This window comes from Orbicella faveolata, unplaced genomic scaffold (genome assembly GCF_042242905.1).
Source record: "Orbicella faveolata isolate gen_17 unplaced genomic scaffold, um_ofav_v1 contig_3, whole genome shotgun sequence".
NCBI lineage: Eukaryota > Metazoa > Cnidaria > Anthozoa > Scleractinia > Merulinidae > Orbicella > Orbicella faveolata.
Window position 1 is genome coordinate 4,245,754 of NW_028301558.1, and position 22,481 is coordinate 4,268,234.

General features: G+C 39.4%; 2 long non-coding RNA genes and 1 pseudogene across 2 annotated transcripts; 2 read left to right on the plus strand and 1 right to left on the minus strand.

Moving 5' to 3' along the window:
• The first annotated feature begins 1,004 nt into the window (after positions 1 to 1,004).
• LOC149106116 (creatine kinase M-type-like) lies at positions 1,005 to 12,960 on the plus strand (annotated as a pseudogene).
• On the minus strand, positions 6,199 to 9,778 carry LOC149106117 (uncharacterized). Its single transcript, XR_016209722.1, has 2 exons — positions 9,498 to 9,778; positions 6,199 to 6,651 (listed from the first exon to the last, which is right to left on the minus strand). It is a non-coding gene; the product is annotated as an uncharacterized LOC149106117 (long non-coding RNA).
• Positions 7,649 to 8,377, plus strand: LOC149106118 (uncharacterized). Its single transcript, XR_016209727.1, has 2 exons — positions 7,649 to 7,689; positions 8,193 to 8,377. It is a non-coding gene; the product is annotated as an uncharacterized LOC149106118 (long non-coding RNA).
• Positions 12,961 to 22,481: the final 9,521 nt, after the last annotated feature.

A 22,481-nucleotide genomic window follows, 5' to 3' on the forward strand; every position in this document is an offset into this window, starting at 1 on the left:
GCTTTCAATCCCTCCTTCCACTTCTTAGGCCAATCCCTAAGTACAACGGGGCGGGGGTGGGGGCGGGGGTGGGGGCGGGGGTGGGGGCGGGGTGGTCATCATTGTAGGAAAACGTGGTGCTGGAGAGTAATTTGAAAAAACAAAGATCTTCCGGGTGAACTGAGCTGTAAGACGCCCAACTTAATTTACACTCTTGTTCACTTTATAGAGCATGGAAACTAAGCGAAGCCATGACAAGTTACTGTTAGGAAGACAAGGATACCTCGATGTCACTTGCATTCGTTGACCTCTTGGTTCTCTTGGCCCTATGACTTGTATCTCTTTAATATTCAAAAGAATATGGGCACTCACCATCATCCTTGCGCGGTATGGGTACTAACACCTTCTCAACGCACAACTGCCGGCCAATTTTAAGTCTTCATTAAAAACAGCAAAAAATCAGAATCACAGAAGGCAAGCTAGAACGAGCTGGAACAGGTACATCAAAAAACATGGCTGACTTTAAAGTTCAGTTCTCAGACTTCTCTCGGTCATCCGCAGCAAAGAGCGCGCGCATTGAAAACGCACGCAAAAATTTCCCGCGTTAAATGACTTTGTTTATGTTAGAATAATCGGAACAGTACCTTTTGGCTGATGCATTTTCTGTGATTGATTACGAAATCTTGGAATCTTGCTCGAGCTTCATCTCAAATTCAACAATTTTCATGGCTCTTTCATGGAGCAAAGTGTGCTGTTTTCAATCTTCTGCTGTAATGGGCCTCTCTCTTCCTCTAATTCAGAATGAGACTAAGAAGGAAACTTTAATCTACTTTAGAGGTATTCCGTTACTAAATCGCGAAATTATAACTTCTTCGATTTTTCCTCGATATCTCTAAATAGCTTCGCCAATTTTCAGACAATTTGATTCCATTCTAATATGTCGTAATCAGTGATGTCAAATTGCCTTGTTATGATTGTGACGTTGCTTGGACGTCTTGCTTCATTGTGCAAAACTGCGAGGAATGATGGCAGTTTTAATTCAAAGCTTAAAAGACTTTGCAGATAATCATTACCCTTTACTTGGAGCTGACGCCGCTCAGGGGGCGGGTGCAATGCTGGCACTCGACTATTGTTACCGCCGGAAGAAACGCGACCGACTAACTTTCCAAATCTTACGAACAACCCAACTATCACGGGAAAACTTCTGACACCTGATATGTTCTCCATACTGAAAGACAAGTGTACTTCAAAGGGTTATGACATTGATAATCTTATCGAGTCTAGCCAACATAATCTGTCGGCAAATTGCATTTCAATCCCGAACTCCGCGGGATTGCTGGCGGGCGATGAAGAATGTTTCGATCTGTTCAGTGAGCTTATTGAGCCTGTTATTGGCGAGGTTCATCAAATTGACGAGATGAAGAGATTGAGGTCAGAGGTGAACTTGAACTGGGAGCAGATAAAAGGTGGAAAGCTTCACGGAGCAAACGTGCTGTCTTGTAGACCGAGTATCAGTAGAAATATACAAGGATACCGCTTGATTCCCGGATGTCCAGCAGGAGAGCTATTGGATGTTGCTCACATGATAGTCTAGTGAAAACTCTGAACTCTATTGAGGGTAAGATTTAAGAACAATATTTATTTCATGAATTCGTCAGCCCGAATCAACTATCACACATAGAATTCGAGAGCGAATAATCTAATTGTTTTAGTATAAATCTAGTAGTCGTTCAAAACTGTACCTAAATCCTCTTCAAAGACGCTTCGAAAACGCCAAGAAGCGGTCGTCATTTTGTAACCAAGCACACACTACGCTACCCACTATCTATCGCAGAATAGATAGTGAGTAGCGTAGCCAATCAGCGAACGGCATTCGTGATAGAACGTTAGCAGATTTATACTAAAAGCTTTTAGACACTTAATTATGGCGCATTTTATGACATTTGTCTCATGTAAAAGAGCAAAATTGAGAACGTACATAGTGGGACGACTCGGGCCGGGAGCGGAGTATTAAATCCCACATTCTAAATACAATCTGATACCGAGTAGTACAGAGTAATACGTATACACTATAGCTAATTCAGGTCTGGTGATGTGCAGGGTTAGAAATATTACAGTAAGTATCACTTTCAGACAACAGTCATCGCAGAAATTGCTGCAAAAGGCTTCTCTTTCACTTACAAAAGATTGTTCCCGCAAACAATGTACGAGCGTATTCTTCAGAGGTCACACTATGACCTGTTACTCGATCCAGCGAGAAACGCCTTCAAAATATCTTGTACTGAAGGAACTGTACCACTTTTTCAACGTGCTTTAGATTCAAGTGTTAGTCGCTGGCAGAAAAAAGTTTCAAAATTACAACCGCGGAATAGTTCTATTTTCAAGATGTAGGTTTGCAACACGTAAAAAGTCAAACTTTGAAGTACTTGTCTCTAACATCTTTCACCTCTTTGTCTAGGCAAGGATCATAATGTATGTAGGATTTCGTGTCTAACATAATCTGAAGAACTATCCATGTATATTACATATCAACAAGAATTGTTTAGAGTTTGTTTTTTTCACTTCACGGAACAGGTGCCTTCGGGGAATCCTATCTATCGCTGCCATGGCAACAAAAGAAGCTTGCTCTTCTTGATTATGGCTTGAACCCGGAATCCTTCCCGCCACAGCTGTCACGTGACTGGCCTAAGGGTCGGTTCATCTGGTTTACCGCAGACAGACAATGTCGTATATTTGTTAACTTCATTGATCACATGAAATTCGTCATAACTCAGCCTAGAGGCAATATCGAGAAGGCTTTTAGACAATACAGCCTGCTTCTGTCGGCCATAGAAGGATGCCTAACACTAAAAGGAAACAAGTTCATGTGGAGCTCAAAAAACGGATTTTTGACGATTTCACCACATGATATTGGTACAGGACTTGAAGTGCAAGTTAAGGCTCGATTATCAAAGCTTGTAATCAATCAATTAATCTTTATTTGTACTCACTCTTGCTAAAGAAAAATTACAATGTTCAATGAAAATATTAAAAGTAAAAATTAGAGTACTACTAAGCTGCCTGGAATAACCATTGGGGCTAGCGGAGCCAGACAGCCAGTTAACATCAGCATTAAGTAGAAATAAAATACAGGTCAGCAAGAAAACTGAAGTGCAAATGCACACACAAGAAAAAAAAGAATAGGAAAAACGCTATTTCTATGCTATGAAGGAAGTCTAAAATAGTTAAAGTTATATATGAATACAAAACATTACTATAAGAAGAGCACACAATAACTGTGGCAACTAGTAACAGCTGTGGCAACTAATAAACTATAAAGTTGAAAACTATGTACAACAAAAACACGGACTACATAGCCTAACCTCGTTCCCAAGGTGATTTACTACTGTATTCGAAAGGAGGACAAGGGCTCAGGGAACGGGGCTGTAAATAGCCCTGGATTTTAACACCCGTTTACATGTAACGACTACATACATTTACAATACGTGTAAGGACTACTTACACTACTCAGCCTACACTTCAGACCGAAACCGAGCTGGCGCGTGACGCAAAACTGAAAGCGCAAGAGGAAAAAGGGCGGGCATGAGAGGACAAGAGGGCGAAAACGAGAAGGTCGCTCTTCTTTCTCGCTTTCTTGTCCTCGCGCAATCTTCAATTTTTTCTCTCGCGCTTGCTTTCACCTATTGCTCAATGCACTGGAAAAGTTGAAAATTTACAGAGTATGTAAATAACATGTAATTAACATGTAAATAATCAAAAAAAGACTGTAAAGAATAATTTACATGATTTTTCCCCTTTTACATGTTTTGGAGGTTTCATGTAAATAACATGTAAATATTTTAAGTGAAACATGTAAATGATGAAGAAAACACTGTAAATGTTTCAAAGCAAAGGGCTAAGATCATGTAAATAACATGTAAACTGTTACTGCAAATACTGTAAATAGCCTGTAAATTTCTTGTGATTCAACCTGGAAACCCGTAAATAACATGTAAATTTAATACAGGGAGGGTGCCATAATACTGTAAATAACATGTAAATAAAAAAGGGAAGGCTGTAAACAACATGTAAATAAAAAAAAGGAGGCTATAAATAACATGGAAAATGAAAACAGGAGCCTGTAAATAACATGTAAATCGAAGAAGAGAACCTGTAAATAACATGTAAATCGAAAAAGGGAGCCTGTAAATAACCTGTAAATTGAAAAAGGGAGTCTGTAAATAACATGGAAATCAAAAAAGGAGCCCATAAAGAACATGTAAATCGAAAAAGGGAGCCTGTAAATAACATGTAAATCAAAAAAGGGAGCCTGTAAATAACATGTAAATCGAAAACGGGAGTCTGTAAATAACATATAAATCGAAGAAGGGAGCCTGTAAATAACATGTAAATCGAAAAAGGGAGCCTGTAAATAACATGTAAATCGAAAAAGGGAGCCTGTAAATAACATGTAAATCGAAAAAGGGAGCCTGTAAATAACATGGAAATAGAAAAAGGGAGCCTGTAAAGAGCATGTAAATGGAAAAAGGGAGCCTGTAAATAACATGGAAATCGAAAAAGGGAACCTGTAAATAACATGTAAACTGAAAAAGGGAGCCTGTAAATAACCTGTAAATTGAAAAAGGGAGCCTGCAAATAACCTGTAAATTGAAAAAGGGAGCCTGTAAATAACATGAAAATCGAAAAAGGGAGGCAGAAACCCTGTGCAATAAATGATGTGTAAATAATCACTTGAGGAAAAATGCATGGAATGTACTGTTTTATTGTAATCAAATCTGTTGACCTTAATTATAATAGTAGAAAATATGCAAATTTATACAGAATCAGAAATTTATTGCAATCAGAAAAAACTCAGTAAAATTCAAATAGTTTTTATATGCCATGAATAAGGTTTACAGTGTATACATTGCAACAAATAAAACATGTTTTCTTTTCTATCTATTCATAACAAGACGACTTAAATGTAATTTTGTGCATGGCCAAAATATTTTAAAATACCATGACTGAGCTCCTTTAACCAAATTCAAGCACTTTTCAAGAAGACTACTAAAATTCAAGACCTTTTCAAGATTGTGCGAAACCATGTCATATTCAGCTCTATTTAATTCATAAATAATAAAATGATTAAGAACTATACTGTTATCAGCTACAACTAGTAAAAATTTTGCAATTTAGGTGTATTACTAAATTAAAATTGTTTGCGAATGGATACCTCTCTTAAATATATACTAAATCCACTAAGTCAAATGTAATGTAATGATAATACCTTTGTCATAAAATGAATGAATAAACTGTTTTTTCTTACTAAGTAATTAATGTAGGATTAAATTAGCCTTAACAATGAAAAATGGGGGAGGCACGATGGCCTCGTAGTTACATGTAGTGCGCTCAACCCCTGATCGAGCGATCCGGGTTCAAGCTCTAGGCGGGTACATTCTGTTGTGTTGTTGGGCAACACACTTTACTCTCAGTGTCTCTCCACCCAGGTGTATAAGTGAGTAGCAGCGAATTTAATGGTTGGGTAACCCCGCAATGGACTGGCATCTCATCCAGGGGGAGTAGAAATAGTCCTAGTCGCTTCCTGCTACAGAAAGCGGGATAAGCTCCAGCCTGTTGGGCCATGTGGCTCGTATGCAGACTTTACCTTTACCTTATTATGAAAATTACTGCAATGTAAGTGTGAAGTATTGATCAACTTTTTTCATAGAGTGAATTGTTCTTGTTTGAAATAACAGAAAATAGGGAGAAAAAACATTTACCACAAGATAGAGATTGACATTTTAAATTCATCATAAAAACATTCATGCCAAAGGAATACTACATTGCATAACATAAAACAAGGCTTCTGACATCTTTTAGGCTATGTTTACAAAGTCACAGTTTCCTTCTTTTTCCAAAACTGTACGGAATCCAAACAGTACAAACATTTTGGACCCCTGACAAAACGTTCACTGTAAACAATATTCAAAATTTTACTTTTTCTTTTTGTGATAAAAAACTGCACTGTAAAAAAAAAAATTCATAGGGGCCTGTTGAAATTGAAAGGCCTATCAGTACCATAGTTCCCATAACACATCATGGTACTACATGTATGTAAACATAGCCTTTTCTTTTTATGATGAAATCTTATAGCTGCTGTATTGAACAATAAGTATGAACCTAGTAATCTAAGATATTTAAATCTGATGCTAATTCACTAACACAGGTACAGTGTAAGTGATACTTCAAAGCACTAAAAAATAATGTTTAAAGTGGTTGAATTTATGCCAGAAAGCTGCCAGAGCATATCAAAGTGTTGAAGGTCACCATGTTAGACTGTAATGCACCAGGGACCCATTTCTCGAAGGTCCCAAAAAGTTTTCGCACCCAGAAAGCCATACCAAAATCTGAAATCTTATGTTTACAGAGCTGTTTTAATCGCTTATTCTCAATATGAACAGAGGTTTCCTTCACACAAGAAGTTTCAGGCATATACAGCTCCTAGTTTTTAGACACAGCTCAATTAAAGATGGCTTTGTGGGCCCGAAAAGTTTCCAGGGCCTTCAAGAAATGGGCCTTGGACCCCTTATAGAGTCATAAGTACTGTAGACTTCTCAGTGGCTGATTTTTTCCTGATCAAGCATCAATGCCAAGGAGTATGCATGTATTGACCACTCTCAATTTTACTTCATCCTACAAGTAACATAAAACATTTCGTTAAATAAGATAAGTTATGTCTGAATATGAATCAGCAAATTCTGTGTATGATATCAATCACTGAATTTTACATTGGAGTTATTATTTTGTTTCTTGTCATTCCAATGTATACGGTGACCTTTGAAATCAGACTGTAGCCGGTCATGTTGACTGGCCAAAGTAATTTTAGCTCGGTCACGTCTCGTTTCTGACCGGTCAGGATATTTATGCAAAAATCAAGTACATGTAATGTGAGCCAAATTAAACCCACAAATACAGTTTATTTGTTCCAGTCACTGCTAGACTGTTTAAAAATTGGCTTAATATTAACCTCAGTCACTCGAATGGCATTCCTATCAATCTTGAACGCATGATAAACAGCAAGCGAATGGTCTTTAGCCGTTCGAACAGATACATGTATGCATTGGTGTATGTTTTCATTAGAGGTCATAATAAAAGAGAGAGTAAAAACTCTCAGATTTACAGTTGGGGATTTGATTGTTTATTCAAGAATGAACAACGTGACCATCTCAACATGACATGACTGGTCAACATGACTGACGAGTGAAGTTTTTGGCCAGTCAAGTGACCATTCTGGCCAGACATTGCCCGTTGACCGGCCATTATTTTGAGCCCTGAATATTCATCAATCAAACAGATCTTAATCTACATCTGTAGCTACTGTGTGACAAAAACTTTGCATCTCTGATTGGAAGGCACTGAATGTCAGAGGATGTAGAAGAACTAAACTCAAAATGTGTGGCACTAAATATTCAATGTTCACTATCTTCTACATTGTAATATTCATGCACAATAAATCAAACTCCTATCAAACAATGTTTAAATAATAAGTCAAGTTATTTGCAGGTACAATTTGATTGTTTCTTACATGTACGTATGCTCTATTGGTGGACAAAGGTACAGCTGATGTCATAAATGTTTGTTTTTGTTTCTTTGTTATGTATTATGAAGCAGATAGATTCTATGATGTTGTGCATCTGTTCAGTAATAGATGGCAGAAGACATCAAAATGTGGTAAGTACATCAGTGACACACACCTGAAAAATTCACAGATTCTGTGACACACTCTGGTAATGGCTTATGTGAATATGTTTTGTTTTTACCACATTTTGGTGTTATCTGTGATCTACTCAGGGCAGGAAAAAACCAGATCTGATTTACTCAGCCAAGTAAATTTTGCTCTTGGGCAAGTGAAAATAGAAGTTCAGTGGCCCAGTGGGCAAGTGAAATTACAATGTAGCCTCAGTAGTCTTGTGAGTCTCACTAAAAATGCAAGCTTGATAAATGATAATTTCCAGTCATTCCATTTCAAAACTTAAGACCTAAAGATTAGTTAATTATTAGGTTGAAAGCAAGAATTAGTTAGGAATCTGAGCGTACTTCATTCGCATTTGTCCTCTGATTTCCTTACTGGCCACCACACTGGCAACTAATATTTAAATGGGGGCAAGCGAAAACTGAAATTGACTGGCCCACTGGGCAAGTGACTTACAATTTTTTTTCCTGCCCTGCTACAGATGAATGAACAGATGCATGACACATGAAACCTGCATGTATTTGGTAAGAGCCCAATTTCGTACAAGTAAAATGTACAGCTGTAACAGGTCTCTAAAATGCTGTCTGGTCATCCCAGGGTAAGGCAATCGATTGAAATTGATCCATAAATTGATATAAATCAATAAATTGAAATTAATGTAAGTGTTATCAGTGCTATCAATCAACTGAAAGAAATTCATACTCACATGCTAGAGAAGTTTCAAGTTATCAATTTGATTTTACCAAATTTATCAGTCATTAGAGAATCAATTGAAAGTTGGCCTCTGTTTGTTAGTTCACATAAACTGTAGAAAAATTGTGTCCCTCAACACAATGTTTGATTGTAACTTTTTTATGTAGATTTCAAAGGCACTACCAAAGACCCCTAAAACATAGTCCCCAATACATGTATGCCAGCAAAATAGTCTGTTTACAAGATACAATGTTATGTTTTTATGCAATTGTATTCATGATTTCATATTTCACTTTATATCTTTTGTTCATTTCTTTCTTATTAAATGTTGCTTAAAAGATAAGCTAGTATCAGCAAAATTGATAATGCTTATTGAAAATTTGATCACAATCGATTACTCATGACGAATCCTTTTATTGATTTCTGATATCATTGACTAATTCCTATTGATTGTTATGAAATAATCGATTGACTATACTGTGTCGTCCAAGACAAGTAGATTTTCCTGCCTGGGCAAGTTACTCTTCCTTTTTTTTTTCAAGTCCTGTGTAGTTTTCATGACAGTTTGAGGTACATGTATACCTCTTTATAAAGTATCGTAGTGTTTTTTTTGTGAAAGAAAATTTCACAACATTTAACTTACTATCAGCACCAGTGGGTGCAATGTCCATGCACAGTTGTGTAGCATATTGTAACTTGCATGTAGGTACAACTGTAGACACTTGAGTAACTTCAGAATACTTACACTAGCATAAGAGAAATTTCTCTGCTGAAGATGGCACATTACATTTTAGCTTACTAGCATTCACATCAGAGGGCAACATAACCTTACAAGAGAATGCATCAGAAGGAATCATAAGGTGCATATAAGCCAATAACAAATGTCGCATGCTCTTACTCGGTTATCGAGAACAGATAAGAACAGATAATAAAGCCCTTTATGCACAGCAGGTAAACATCAACAAAGTCGATTCCACAAGCAATGTAACTTCTCCTTGATAATGACACATTCACAACCAAAGACAAAACGAAATGTATACGTATCTTGACGTTACTTTACTCTGCTCGTTCAATTTATGCAAGACTTGCTTACCTGTTGTTGTTGTTGCCTGTAATCGCTATCTTCAGCTTCTGGGTAACGGAAAACTTTGCCTTGAAACTGTGCACGATGACGAAGCGAAGGTAGAGTGGATTTTGGCCCGCTGAAACAGAGCTCGAGTTCGATGCAAGTTCCAACGAACTGCCGAACATGGCGGGAGAACCGAGAGGACCTGGTACCTAACATGAAGACCGCTGATTCCTGTTTGTTGGAGATCGGGCAATCACAAGGCCGGTACGCTCTTATAAAGGGACTGGGATAACAGTGACGGCAATGAAAGCAATCACAAAAAAAAACCAAACCAAAACAAAAAAACAAAATGTCATTTTGGGTACCGAAAAAAAGTCAGCTATCATTTTCGGAAAGGCGATAAGTCCTAACGTTTTCGGGAAATGGACAAAAAAGCCCTAATAAGTACGAGATACACAAGCTCCTCTAGAATAACCGAACAGATATATTTTTTTTTGCGCTACCTAAAATTAACCTACAGAGCTTTGAAAGTACACCAGATAGCCTAAAACAGCGTTTCAAAGCATTCGAGAGAAAACGGTCGTTGGGCCGGCCGTGTCCCTTATGGTTCCCTGCCTAACCTAACTCGCGTCAGTTCAAACTCGGTCACCGGGGCTCTTTCCGTCTTGAACTCACACAACACGTAACGCTTTCATGGTCCTTCATGAATAAATACGTACGTGTCCGAGAATTAATTTTTCCCTTTTCTAGAGGCGTAAGCTTGGGACGCCTGCATGTGCAGTAACAATTCTAGTTTTATTTTGTCGTTGTGGATGCGCGGAAAGTTCACAAGAAGACAGCTTCGTGCGGTGTCGATCAATGCAGCGATTTAGTTTGGTGCATACCCTCTAACCCAACTTCAATTTAAAGCACACTATAGCACACGCTTGGATTTTAGAGAAGTTCAAATGCTTCAACGTAAAAGGCACCTTAATGGAGGCTTCACGGTAGGTTTACGGAGCTTTAGGGCGGTGTTACGTTTTAACTTTACGCGCCTTTAAAAGGTCCCATTTATATGTTCTCGGTTACCCGAGACAACCCTTCCTCTCTCTCCCCCCCCCCCCCCCCCGTCCCCCAAGTTTAACCTGGCTGGGGTAACTTTTCATTTATTTCTTTGCAAAATCCAACCAACCGTTTACAAGAGGATAGCGAACCTGTCGGTAACTTGGAATTTACATCATTTCAACAGTCTCCGTTGGTTGAACCATTACACCAGAGTTATATTAAATAAGCCCACTTTTCCGTTACATGGTTTTTGCAGGGTTTAGGCAGGCCTTCTCTTAAATTTAGATCTTTTTTTTCTAAGAGTCTCCATTTTACATTAACGTGGTTTTAACAGTTTTTCGAAAAGCCCCCATTAGCTCATTTAAATTGTTTTCACAGCCTTTGCATGGTCCCCCTTTTTAATTTACATGTTTTTAACAGGCTATTTACAGTCCCCCACTGCACCCGTGCAACTTCTAGGTTTTCTATTTACATGGTTTTTACATGTTTCTTACAGGCTCCCTTTCTTTCATTTACATTGTTTTTACATGTTTCTTACAGGCCCCCTTGTTTCATTTACATGTTTCTTACAGGCCCCCTTTTTTCATTTACATGGTTTTTACATGTTTCTTACCGGCCGCCTTTTTTCATTTACATGGTTTTTATATCTTTCTTACAGGCCCCCTTTTTTCATTTACATGGTTTTTACAGGGTTACAAACATAACATTTCCAGACTTTTTACAGCATTCGCTTGAATTATTTACATGTTTCTTACATGGTTTAGCAAAGCAATTTACATGTTTTTTACAAAGGCAGATACTGTAAAAGTGCGTAAAATATTTTACAGGTTTTTACATGTTCTTCAAATGATCATTGTCGACAAAGACAATGTAAATCACTATTTACAGAACATTTACATGCTGTACTAAAAGCTGTAACTTTCCTGTAAATTTATTTTACAAAACCCTAACATGTAAATTGTAATTTACAAAGAATGTAAATCAATATTTACATGCTGTAAATTTAAATTGACATGTCCATGTAAATTTTCAACTTTTCCAGTGATGATCTAAAAAGGGGGACTACACGTAAATCTACATTCTAATTGAGTCGTAGATTCTTTCTTGGTAGAAACAGTCCTCGCACCACCATCTTGTGAGTTATCAAGGTGATGTAGAGTGAGCAGGGTTTGCCCTGAACATTTCCACTAACAAATCGCGTGATCAGCTTCAGGACTATAAAGTTTTTAACAGAACTAGAGCGTGATAGTGCGCTAGTTTTAAATTACCTACATCTATTTTTCAAGGACAAAAGGTTTCAGGGAATAATAGACGTGCTGCCAATCAAGATAGCACTTGCATATGAGACTGAGATTAAGCGGTAAATTTTCGCTTTTTCATCTTGTACTTGAAAAAAGCCGCTAATACGGTTTAAGAATCAGAAAAAAAAAAATTAACAAAGTGTGAATATTGTCCTTGAAAAGCCGACAATATTCGAGAATCAGAAACAAAACCGTTTTGCCTTTACAAAGTTTGGATATTACCAAGACGTTAGGAACTTACTATTTGCTCTCGGTTCTCATAGAAACTCTGTGTTACAAACTCGGAGTTTCTCAACCCTTTGACATGGCGGAAAAAGCAAGCGGTCTTTCGTGCAATTCAGTAAGACGACCATCCCTTCACTATTTTAATTCTCCAACAGCACATTTGTACTTTCACTTTATATTTTTAGTTGATCCACAAAACACAGACGTAGTGTGCATCAGTAACAAACACAAACTACAGCTGACAGAGGTAAGTATGAGGTGATGACTAACAAGATAAAAAATTCAGAAGTATTGAGACGAAATTCCAAATAAATAAAACAGTTTCTCTGGCGAAGGGAAATCGTTTCTCTTCTGATCAAATGCGCTTGACATACTGAAGAAATTCATAGGGAACTATGAATTTCTATTTAAAAAAACTCCTATTCTGTATCTACTTTGAACCTTTCTCTCTCATCTCCACGGTCAATTCAAGGCATTTACATATTGCGAGAATTGATTGCATTCTTACTCAAGAATAGTTTCTCTAGGTCTCTGGAAAAAGCCTTGAAAAAAGCCTTGAAAAAAGCCTTGAAAAAAGCCTTGAAAAAGATTATTCTTGTGACAAAATGAAATTCATACAGTATGAATTAAGAATGGACTCTACTGGCTCGTGCGACCAAATATGAACCAGTACAAACTCTACGAAAATGACATGTTCATCATGTCATGAGCATTGGACATAACGAACCGCAAACTCTGGCTCTGAGTGAAGGACATTCTTTTCTTCTTTAACTTGAGTGGGAAGAGATTGATTTTATTGTTCTCTTCACCGACCATAGGTGGATATTATTCAGCAAGTGATCAACAGTGTCACTCTGCTTCTTGAGATTGACAAGAGAATTCATAGAGTAGACAACATCCTGGATTTGCATCCATAGAACTTTACCTATTAATTGACGTAGTCGGAGTAACATTTAACATTTTCTTCAGATTATTCTTTACCCGCTCTACGTATCATTTAATTAATGTATACCGCAAAACTCCGCTTATTATAAGGCCCCTCAGACCTATAACTCCCCCACCCTCCGGACGCCATTTCCCAGCGCTACATCCGCAAAAATCCTCGCAGCATGCACGCGCGTGTACCGCACACGATGGTCCAATTTGTTCTAAAAATAGAGAAATTGTCCCATATCATAGGGACAGTCCCAATACTAGAAATGCCGCGCGCTTACGGTCTCCCTCCCCGATCAGGACTCCTGATGACAGCTATAACTTAACTCTTGCGGCTAGCCTCCTACGCAGATGTGGCTCAGATATGTAGATATATATTTGTATAGTTTAATTCTGAACACGTCGTCTTGTTATTCTGTAATTAACAAATAAAGAAGCCTCGACTGTGCTCTGTTCTGTTGTAAAGCACGCAGGAAGCGGTAGAGCACGAAAGAAGTGTAGGGGAAAACACGAGACGTAGTCGAGTGTTTTTCCCTACTTCTTGAGTGCTCTACCGCTTCCTAAGTGCTTTGCAACAGAACAGAGCACAGTCGAGGCTTCTTTATTTGTTTTATGATTAAGAATCCGATAATTTCCCCACGCATTTGGCTGAATTTTCAAACCAAACTTTATTTTACAAACGAACAAAAGTGGCGCCAGCCGTGCACTGTTCTCTGATAAAGTACGCTAAAATAAGCCAATCACAATCCTTGTTAGAACTGTTCAAATAATTTGATTGGCTAACGAAGCGACAGCTGTCAATCACAAACTGGACTTCACCTAAGCTTTCAGTTTCGATTAGTTTGAGCGGCTTTTGAGGGAAGAAAGATGCCTTCGAAGTTCGCTTTTAAGTTGATTTTTAAATACGGATCTAAAGGCAGGTGAAGGTTTATAGTCCAGAGGAATCCAGCCGTATTGTGGCCCATGAAAACGTGTACTTTTCCAGTGGGAATTACGAAACGCGGAGTTCAAAGCTTGCGGATGAAACTGCGAAATGCCGAGTTGAATTTGAAAGGAGCTACAGTTATTTACGGCTTGTAGCCGCATGCAGCAAGATTGCCCAAACTAGCGTAAAAGTTAGAGAGACTAAACGGCTCCCACTGGTACTACTCCGAGTACAGAAGAGAATATCAGAGCAAGCTTTGCACTGACCACTCGTCGGTCCGCTTCGCTTCGCTGAGATGACCGCAGAACGAGCGTTACTACACTGCATGTAAGTGTTGTTTGAGCAATTGAGAATTTTTCAAAAATAAAGCTTCTCATCATAAACAGAGACTGTTCAATTGTTGTTTCTGTCGTTGTTTTACTTCTTAAGTGTAATTTCTGCCTTCGTAACAAATATAATGTCTTTTATCGAAGCACTGTTTAGGTTGAGAATTTGTTTATTTCGCTACGTGTTTTGTCGGCGGGAATATAGCAAAACTTGTTATTTTAGTACAGTTATAACACTACTGTTGCTAACAATGGTCTCTGTGAGCCATATTTACTGCACACAAATAGCTCGTTTCCATTGCGTTTGTCTGAATCACAGGGAATGTTTAATTTGGGGCAAATTTGTCAAAATTCCGAAGCAAAAATTTGAAAGCCAACTTACCGTCATCAACTCGTGTTCTGTTCTCTGATAAAGCACGCTCTTTCAGCCAATCAGAGCGCGCGTTATATGGAAACTTTGTTATAAATATTTATATGAGGGCCACTGGTTTTTCAGTTGTTACTGTTGTCTGCTACCCTCAATAAATAACGTTAATTATTATTATTATTATTATTGTTGTTGTTGTTGTTGCTGCTGTTGTTGTTGTTATTATTATTATTTTTATTATCATCATCATCATCATCATCATTATGATGTTCTTACAACTCGTCACGCACTCCTCCCACTCAGGGCCAAAAGACTACGTGACGAACCAAAACTCATTCACTGAGCCCACGCCCTCCTTGATCAGCGGTAGGGAGGAAGGAGGCGCGCGGTCAATCTCGTTCCCAGAGCCTTCGTTACCCTTGTCCAGCGGAACGGGAAAACGAAGACCTCTGAGATAAAGCGTTTTCGATAACAGGATTCTTGTTATTCCGGTCAAACTGCACAGGCGTGAATGTCTAATTCAAGATGGCGTCTGATTCCTCGGGGAAAAATTAACGCCCGGACGGAGTGTGGGGGTATTCAGCGGGCATGCTTTTAAATAAAAATATATTGATAAGTTAATAAAGATGGTGAATTTTAAGCTCGGTAATGAAATGTGAAGGTAAAGTAATCAACATGACACGAGCGTGGGACAAAGAAGAATTCTGAGTCCCGACAGGAATCGAACCCATGACCTCCCGAACACCGGACGGGCGCTCTATCCACTGAGCTACGAGAACTCATGGAGAGCAACGTCATTTAACTGAGTTCATATATGACAGGTGTCCTGCATACTGCTAGGATCAACGCTATCGAAGTCATCGTGAGTAGTGATAAGTTAATATATGAACTCAGTTAAATGACGTTGCTCTCCATGAGTTCTCGTAGCTCAGTGGATAAAGCGCCCGCCCGGTGTTCGGGAGGTCATGGGTTCGATTCCTGTCGGGGACTCAGAATTTTTCTTTGTCCCACGCTCGTGTCATGTTGATTAATTCACCTTTACATAAAAATATATTGTGTAAGCGTCACGGAATATTTAAGTACTTTTCACACAGCCCTTTAAAGTTAATTACTTTATTTAGGTCTCATCAATTGTCATCAACTAACGCTTAAACCTTTCAAAAGTGTGCATTCGTTGAATGTCGCACACCTGGTATCATTTTAACCTCTGTTTGCGAAATTATAATACTCAATTCTTTTGCCCTCTTCTGTACATAAGTTACATGTACGCCAATGCGCGCGGATCGTCCGGCAAAAATTCATTACAATCGAATCGTAGCATTCCGAGTTCTGAATTTATATAAAGCCTTTTCCCGAGGCATACTGAAGTACGTTGTTCCATCACTGTGGCAGCTGACTAACCCTATATAATATTATGCCGTGTTCAAAACAACTGGTAAGAGGCTCAAGAATTTACAAATGGAATTAAGACTCGTTTCAAAACAAAAATCTTGTTTAAGACAAATAATATGTGGCTAGTTTATAATGCAATCAACTATAAAAATGTTGTCAATGAATAACTGACACACGAGGCAGTTCGCATGGAAATGTTGGGCGCACCCGTCGCAGCCCACCCAGTCTTCTCCGTCATCATCTCGGCAAATCTTGCATAAATTCGCATTCCTCCTACAAGAAAGATTACAGCAAGTTTTATTACGACATCAATGCCATGGACAGGAAGTCGTTTTCAGCATATTGCTCATATCAAGCATAAAGCCGACCATACCTCATCATATCACTATAACATGAACCAAGAAGTGCGCATGCCATTCCTTCCCTCTCCACCCTCATAGAGAACTTTCTATTGTAGTCAAGTCCTTCTGCTAGACATCAAACTACAGCATAATAGGTAAAAGACAGCAATGGAAATGAGAGTAATTTAGTGAACAGAACACAAGTTAAATTTTGTTGTTTGCGAGGTCTTCCTGTAACATACTGAGAAAATTGCCAAGCAAATTATGACTCCGCAGTTGTAACCATCCTCCTGGTAGTGAAGAGGTTCGGCACAAGGCCACTCTGTGCATTTCCATCCGGTCTTTACATCGATCAGTTCACCGCAAGAGCGGATAAGAAAAAGGACAAGGAATGCATAGAATAAGTCCCTGACACTTTACTAAATCAGAAATTGTCACATTGTCACATAGTAACTGTTTTGAAAGTAGAGCTTCTATGTCAGATATGGGCACCTTATATTTTCAATCAAGGAGCATAGCCTGTCGTTGCCATTCATCTTCCTCTCCTTAGATGCAGGGGATCAAAGTACAACCGCCTTTTACGTTTCACATCAACCGTCTGTAAATGGAAGACGAAATTGATAAAAACCACCATGAACAAGATTATTTTGTTACGTTAACGGAACATACCAGAAGGGTCCAGTGTCGGGTTGTAATATTCATTGGGACGACCATGATTTCAACGTCTTGAAAGTTTGCACCTTTCCACAGGCGACGCGTGCTGCCGCCCATAGACACTATTTGGAATAACTAAGTAAGTAACCTTTATTTAAACACGATAAGTAATTAAGCTTGCAGCTTGTGGGGTCGTGTGTAAATAAACAATAAAGAATAATTACAAAATAAGAATTAAAAAAATTTACAATGTAAGATGTAATCTACTTTGCATAAAAATTTGCAGCAAATAATAATTACCTAATTATTAACATTATGCGTCTAATAAACATATACCAATTGGCAGTCGAGTCATCTTCTGCAGTATATATTCGCAAAACTAATGTCCCTGACCAAAGTAAGATTATTGATCATCTTAGAGAAGCTGTTTACACTGTTCGCCATTCGGCATCCAATCGGTAAAAAATTCCACAGAATTGTACCTCTGTAAGATACGGAGGATTTCTTGATGTTTGATTTAAAATGAGGGATTTCCAGCGTAAGGCTGTTTCTTAGATTATAGGAGGATTGTGATTTTGCAATATGTGCAGTCATACAGGGTGTTGAATCATTGTAGTTCATTTTATAAATTAGTTTCAGAATGGAGTTCTTATAATAGGCAGCTAGGTTCTTAGAGTGTCCCATTTGGCCCTGGTGAGGGCTTCAACTGATGGTAGGTCTTTAGGAAAGTTGAAAATAAACCTTGCTGCTTTGCAGTGTAGTCTTTCGAGTGAGTCGAAGTCATCTGAGCGATTTGTGCCTCCCCATACGGATATACCGTACGTGACTGCAGGGATTATAACTTTGAAATATAGGTTTAAGAGATCTTGCTTAGGTAAAAATCTGCTCTTCTTAACGAGACTCAATTTGTTGACGAAGCTCTTCTTTAGTCCCTTAATATGTGCTGACCAGTTCAATTTATCGTCAATATCGACACCCAAGAGTCGACTTTGTGTGGCCCGTTCTAGAATGTTGTTTCCAAGGTATATGGGTGGGTGGGGGCCTGTAAAGGATCCTCTGTGGATTAGCATGTATTCGGACTTTTTCGGGTGCGGGGTCAGCTTATTTCTCACACAACACGCATACAACTCGGTTAGGGATTGATTTAGCGCAGCGGCTACCTCGTCTACGTTCCTCCCTATGCAGTAGATGGTCGTATCATCACCGTACATATGGACGGTCCCAGACTGAACTGACCCCAAGAGATCGTTTGAGTAGAGAACGAATAGAGTGGGACCCAGGACACTTCCTTGTGGGACTCCGGAAGACACCGAGCAGAATCTGGATCGTTGCCCGTTTAGGGCCGTGTACTGCAGCCTAGATGTAAGGTAACTCGTCAGCCAATCTAGTAAGAGGCCAAGTATTCCAAATTGACATTGAAGCTTGTTTAATAGGATGTCATGATCTACACAGTCAAAGGCTTTCTTAAATTCGACAAATGCAGCACCCACCACAAGACCTGAGTCTATCGCATCTCTCCAAGTTTCCGTCAGGTGGACAAGGAGGAGCTCGGTGTAGTAGCCCTTTCGATATGCCCACAGATTATCTGAGGAGGTGGTTGTAGGCGCCTACCAATTGTGGACGGCCATGTTTTTGTAGAAAGTAACCACTTCGACGAATTAACGAATAGTACTTTCCAAGTTAAGCCGACGAAAAGGAAGAAATACAAACTTCGAAATAAACGAAAGCAATGCTAACCGGGAGCCAGTATTTCCAGACAAAGGAGGGAGGTAATTTGGTAGCATATATATGTAAGTAAGTAAATAGATAATTAAATAAATAAATAAATAAATGATTAATTAATTATTTAATGAAGCATACCGTGGACGTGAGCCATCCGGGAGCAAAATCAGGTACGCTTTCTTGCACTTTCTTCTCTTCTCTTAGGGTCTGCTCACTTGGAGGTATCAGAGTCCAAAAGTCTCTCACTATAATTTTGGTTGGCCCATAAACTCGCATCACATCTGTCACCGCCAATCTACAGTTAATGGCCTGCCTTATCCTATCATATAAGGCAACATCTTTGGGGTGATCTTGTTTGTGGAGATGATTGCTAGACGAATAAATAAGATAAAACGTAACATAAATACACCGACACGAGAAGACACGCATAACAATGAAGAAGTATTTGTTACAATTCCTTGTAAAAGAGGCTGCTTTCTTGGTAACTTGACCAGGACCCAGCGTATCAACATTTTCATTGACATTAATCACATCTTCGCGATCCTCTGGGCGTTCTTTCGCAATTTTGTGGTCCGTTGTAGTAGACTAATGGAAACAAATTAGCAGAGTCAGGTTAGCACTATTTATATTACTTTTTGCGGCTTTACGGGATCATGTCTCAATTTACTTTATTGCACGGTTCGATTGCATTGACTAGATACTTACCGTGGAGACATGAACCGCTACTGATTTGTGATGCTTCACTGGTGGCTCAAAGTCATCATCTTCAGTCAAGTGAAAGCTAACTGCGTTTTGGGGAGCTTTGCTTGACTTTAATGCTGTTGCATGTTTCAATCGTCTGCGAAGGAAAACTTTGTGGTATTCCACGTTTTTTAGTTTCAGCTTTCGCTTTCGTGGGCTTTGACGAATTGGGAGCCCTTCTTGTTTTATGCAAGCAGTATCCATGGCTTTGACCACATTCTTCAAAGGATCAAGGGCTGTTTGAAGGACACTAACATCTTCAACGAGATACGTCAGAGTCGTCACTATGTTCGGCATGTACCTCTTCATCATGTACTTCTTCATCTTCGCCGACTGTGACTGGATCTTGGCGGCCTCCCTCTACCTTATCAACATTGTCATTGTTAGATACAGCTTCATCAGCGTTGAAGCTACTTCCAGATGGCCAGTGTCCAGTGTAATGAAAACACTTTTACGGTAATGTGACGGAAGACTCTCAAAGTCCCATTCATCAGCAAAAAAATTGAAGACGCCAAAGAAGTGCTTGCATGGATAGTGAAATTTTTCCTACTGCTCACACGTGGACTTAGGCTCACTTAAGTTGACCTCGTGAAAGCGGTTGTGCTGCAATGGGCTGCGCACAGAGAAAACACCCTTTACTATGTCGACACATTGAACATCGCATTCCCTCAAGTCACCTGAGCTGAACTTTGCTTTAAGACAATGCTTGATGAAATGTGGCGGCCGATTATGCAGGTATGATGGTATTGTCGAGTTGAATCTCCTGTATGCGCTGCTCAGCTGCACATTACGCTCTAGGTACCTTTGATGACAGTCAGGGACGTACCTCTCAACTAACATCACAGAGATTCCATATACGGACTTATCCAACGAGAGCGGTAAGTACTCATACTTGAAGGTCTTATTCTGGGCCTCTGTTCCATTGTTAGTATCGATGATGTTGAGTACTTGCCGCTTTCTCATGCATTTTGCCCAACGGAAAGAACACGAAAGCCACACGTTGTCGACGTACTTTTGCACGTTTGATTTTTCTTTGTACAAAGACATGTTCTTCAGGGAAGCTACTGCAGAATCGTAGGATTTGCGAGTGGTCGCGTTCGCAACAAGCTTCAAGTGAGCCAGCAGCTCCTCCTGCTCCAGGGAATTGAGACCGTTTTTACTCTTCCTCACCCACCGCTGCCATGCCTGCAACCTGTGAAAACCAGAAATGTAGGCAGTTGCTCCAGGAAACTGCTCTTCAATGGCGCCTATTTCGACGGTGGAGAAGTCAACCATGAAGCATATGGGCTGCCAAAGAGGACTACATGATTTTAAAATAGACGACGCCTCGCTGATCGACTGCTGATCTTCATACTGCGTCATGAATTCGGCAACCATCTTGTAATCGACATTTGTTCTTACGCATACGAAGAACAAGGAAATAGCATACTTTGTCGTTTTGTACGTGGCATCCATGAAAACCAGCTCTGAACCATATCTTTGTAACAGACGCTGTTGCCACTCTTCCTGGTGAATAAACAGAAAGTTTTGCTGCGGCTGATATTCCTCTGCCTTCTTGTCTCGGGCCTCTTCGGTTTGCTTGGCATGATGGGGCCTAAAGAAGAACCTGCTTGATGGTGATTTTTCTTGCCACTCCTCAATTTTTCTCCCCAATGACTCTTGGTCATCTTTACAGTACTTTTGGGCAGCTATGGCTCGCGAAACGTGGTTCCGAAGATCTCTTTTGGTAGGATGATATCTCCGATTACTTAAGCGTGGTCGCTTATCCACAGGACCGCCACGAAAAAGTTTTTTTTCGACGAAATCTGCGATGCTGTGCTTTACTTCGCCGATGTTGGTCACACCCTTGCTTACTAGCTCGAAAATGTTTTCGATAATTCGCTTATCTATCTTTTGATTTACACCAGCGGTCTCACCAATGAGATGCCCTTTGTGGAGAGAAGAAAGAGGTATACGAGTGTAATGACGTACAGTTGTTTTCCCTTGTACTCCATCCTGTAAATCTTTCTTCAATTTCTTTGCCACTTTTTCCTTTGCCGATCGCAAGCTGTTCTCAGTGTCACAATTCGTCGCATCTACTCCATAATCTTCAAATACCATTACGTCACGGACTTGAATCTGAGCAGGACATTCTAGTTTTCTGCTTCCTTGTATCTTTAATCGTTTCTTCATGTTGTAATCATGTTCCCCTGGTTACTCGGGTTTCCAACCACCCCGCGCATCCTATCGAGGAAAAAGACAGAGCCGACTTCTTACTTTGAAATAAGCAAAGAACTCGGGATTCTGATTAGAGAGACGACGCATGTGAGCACATTATGAATCATCATACTTGTCACTTACTTTAAGAGTTCCATGCAAGCAATGCCACGTCTGTGATGCAAGAATCCGAAATGGGCGACCCCCAAAATAGATGGGTACATTTCCCCTCTTGTCCTCCCATACCGGCGGCGCTATTGCAAATAGATATCATATGAATAAGTTTAAAACTGGAGTGCTTCCATTAATTAGAACACGTTTTCTTGTGTGAAGGATAGGTCTAAAAATATAGTCGTTCATTTTCTCCTAAGGTCACTCGACCTATGACCCCATGAAAGGCGACTGCAGGCTATTTTTATAGCAGAAACAGCGAGATGCCACATCTTGTCTAACGTCCATTTATCAAACTCCTGCAGTTATTGTCAGTAAAATACTACAAATAAATCCCCAATTAACCGGCCACTACTATTAAGATATTAAGCGGCCGCGACCACCTTTTTGGTCGTCCCGATGAGGGTTTTCTTTTGTCCTAAGCCTTTTTAAGCGGCCACACAAAACTTATCACGTGTAGTTAGGTTTTGTTAATGGTTGTTAATATGTTTTGGACAAGGCGCTGACAGATAAGAGCTAGTCCGAAATGAAAGTGGCGACTGATAAAAACGTTAAAGCACATGTTTAAGTGAGTTCGATGACACATATTCTTCGAGAAATTCTTTAAGATCACCCTCGAAAAAAACAAAGACATAGCCATTTTCCTTTCTATAATCATGAAAATGCAGAC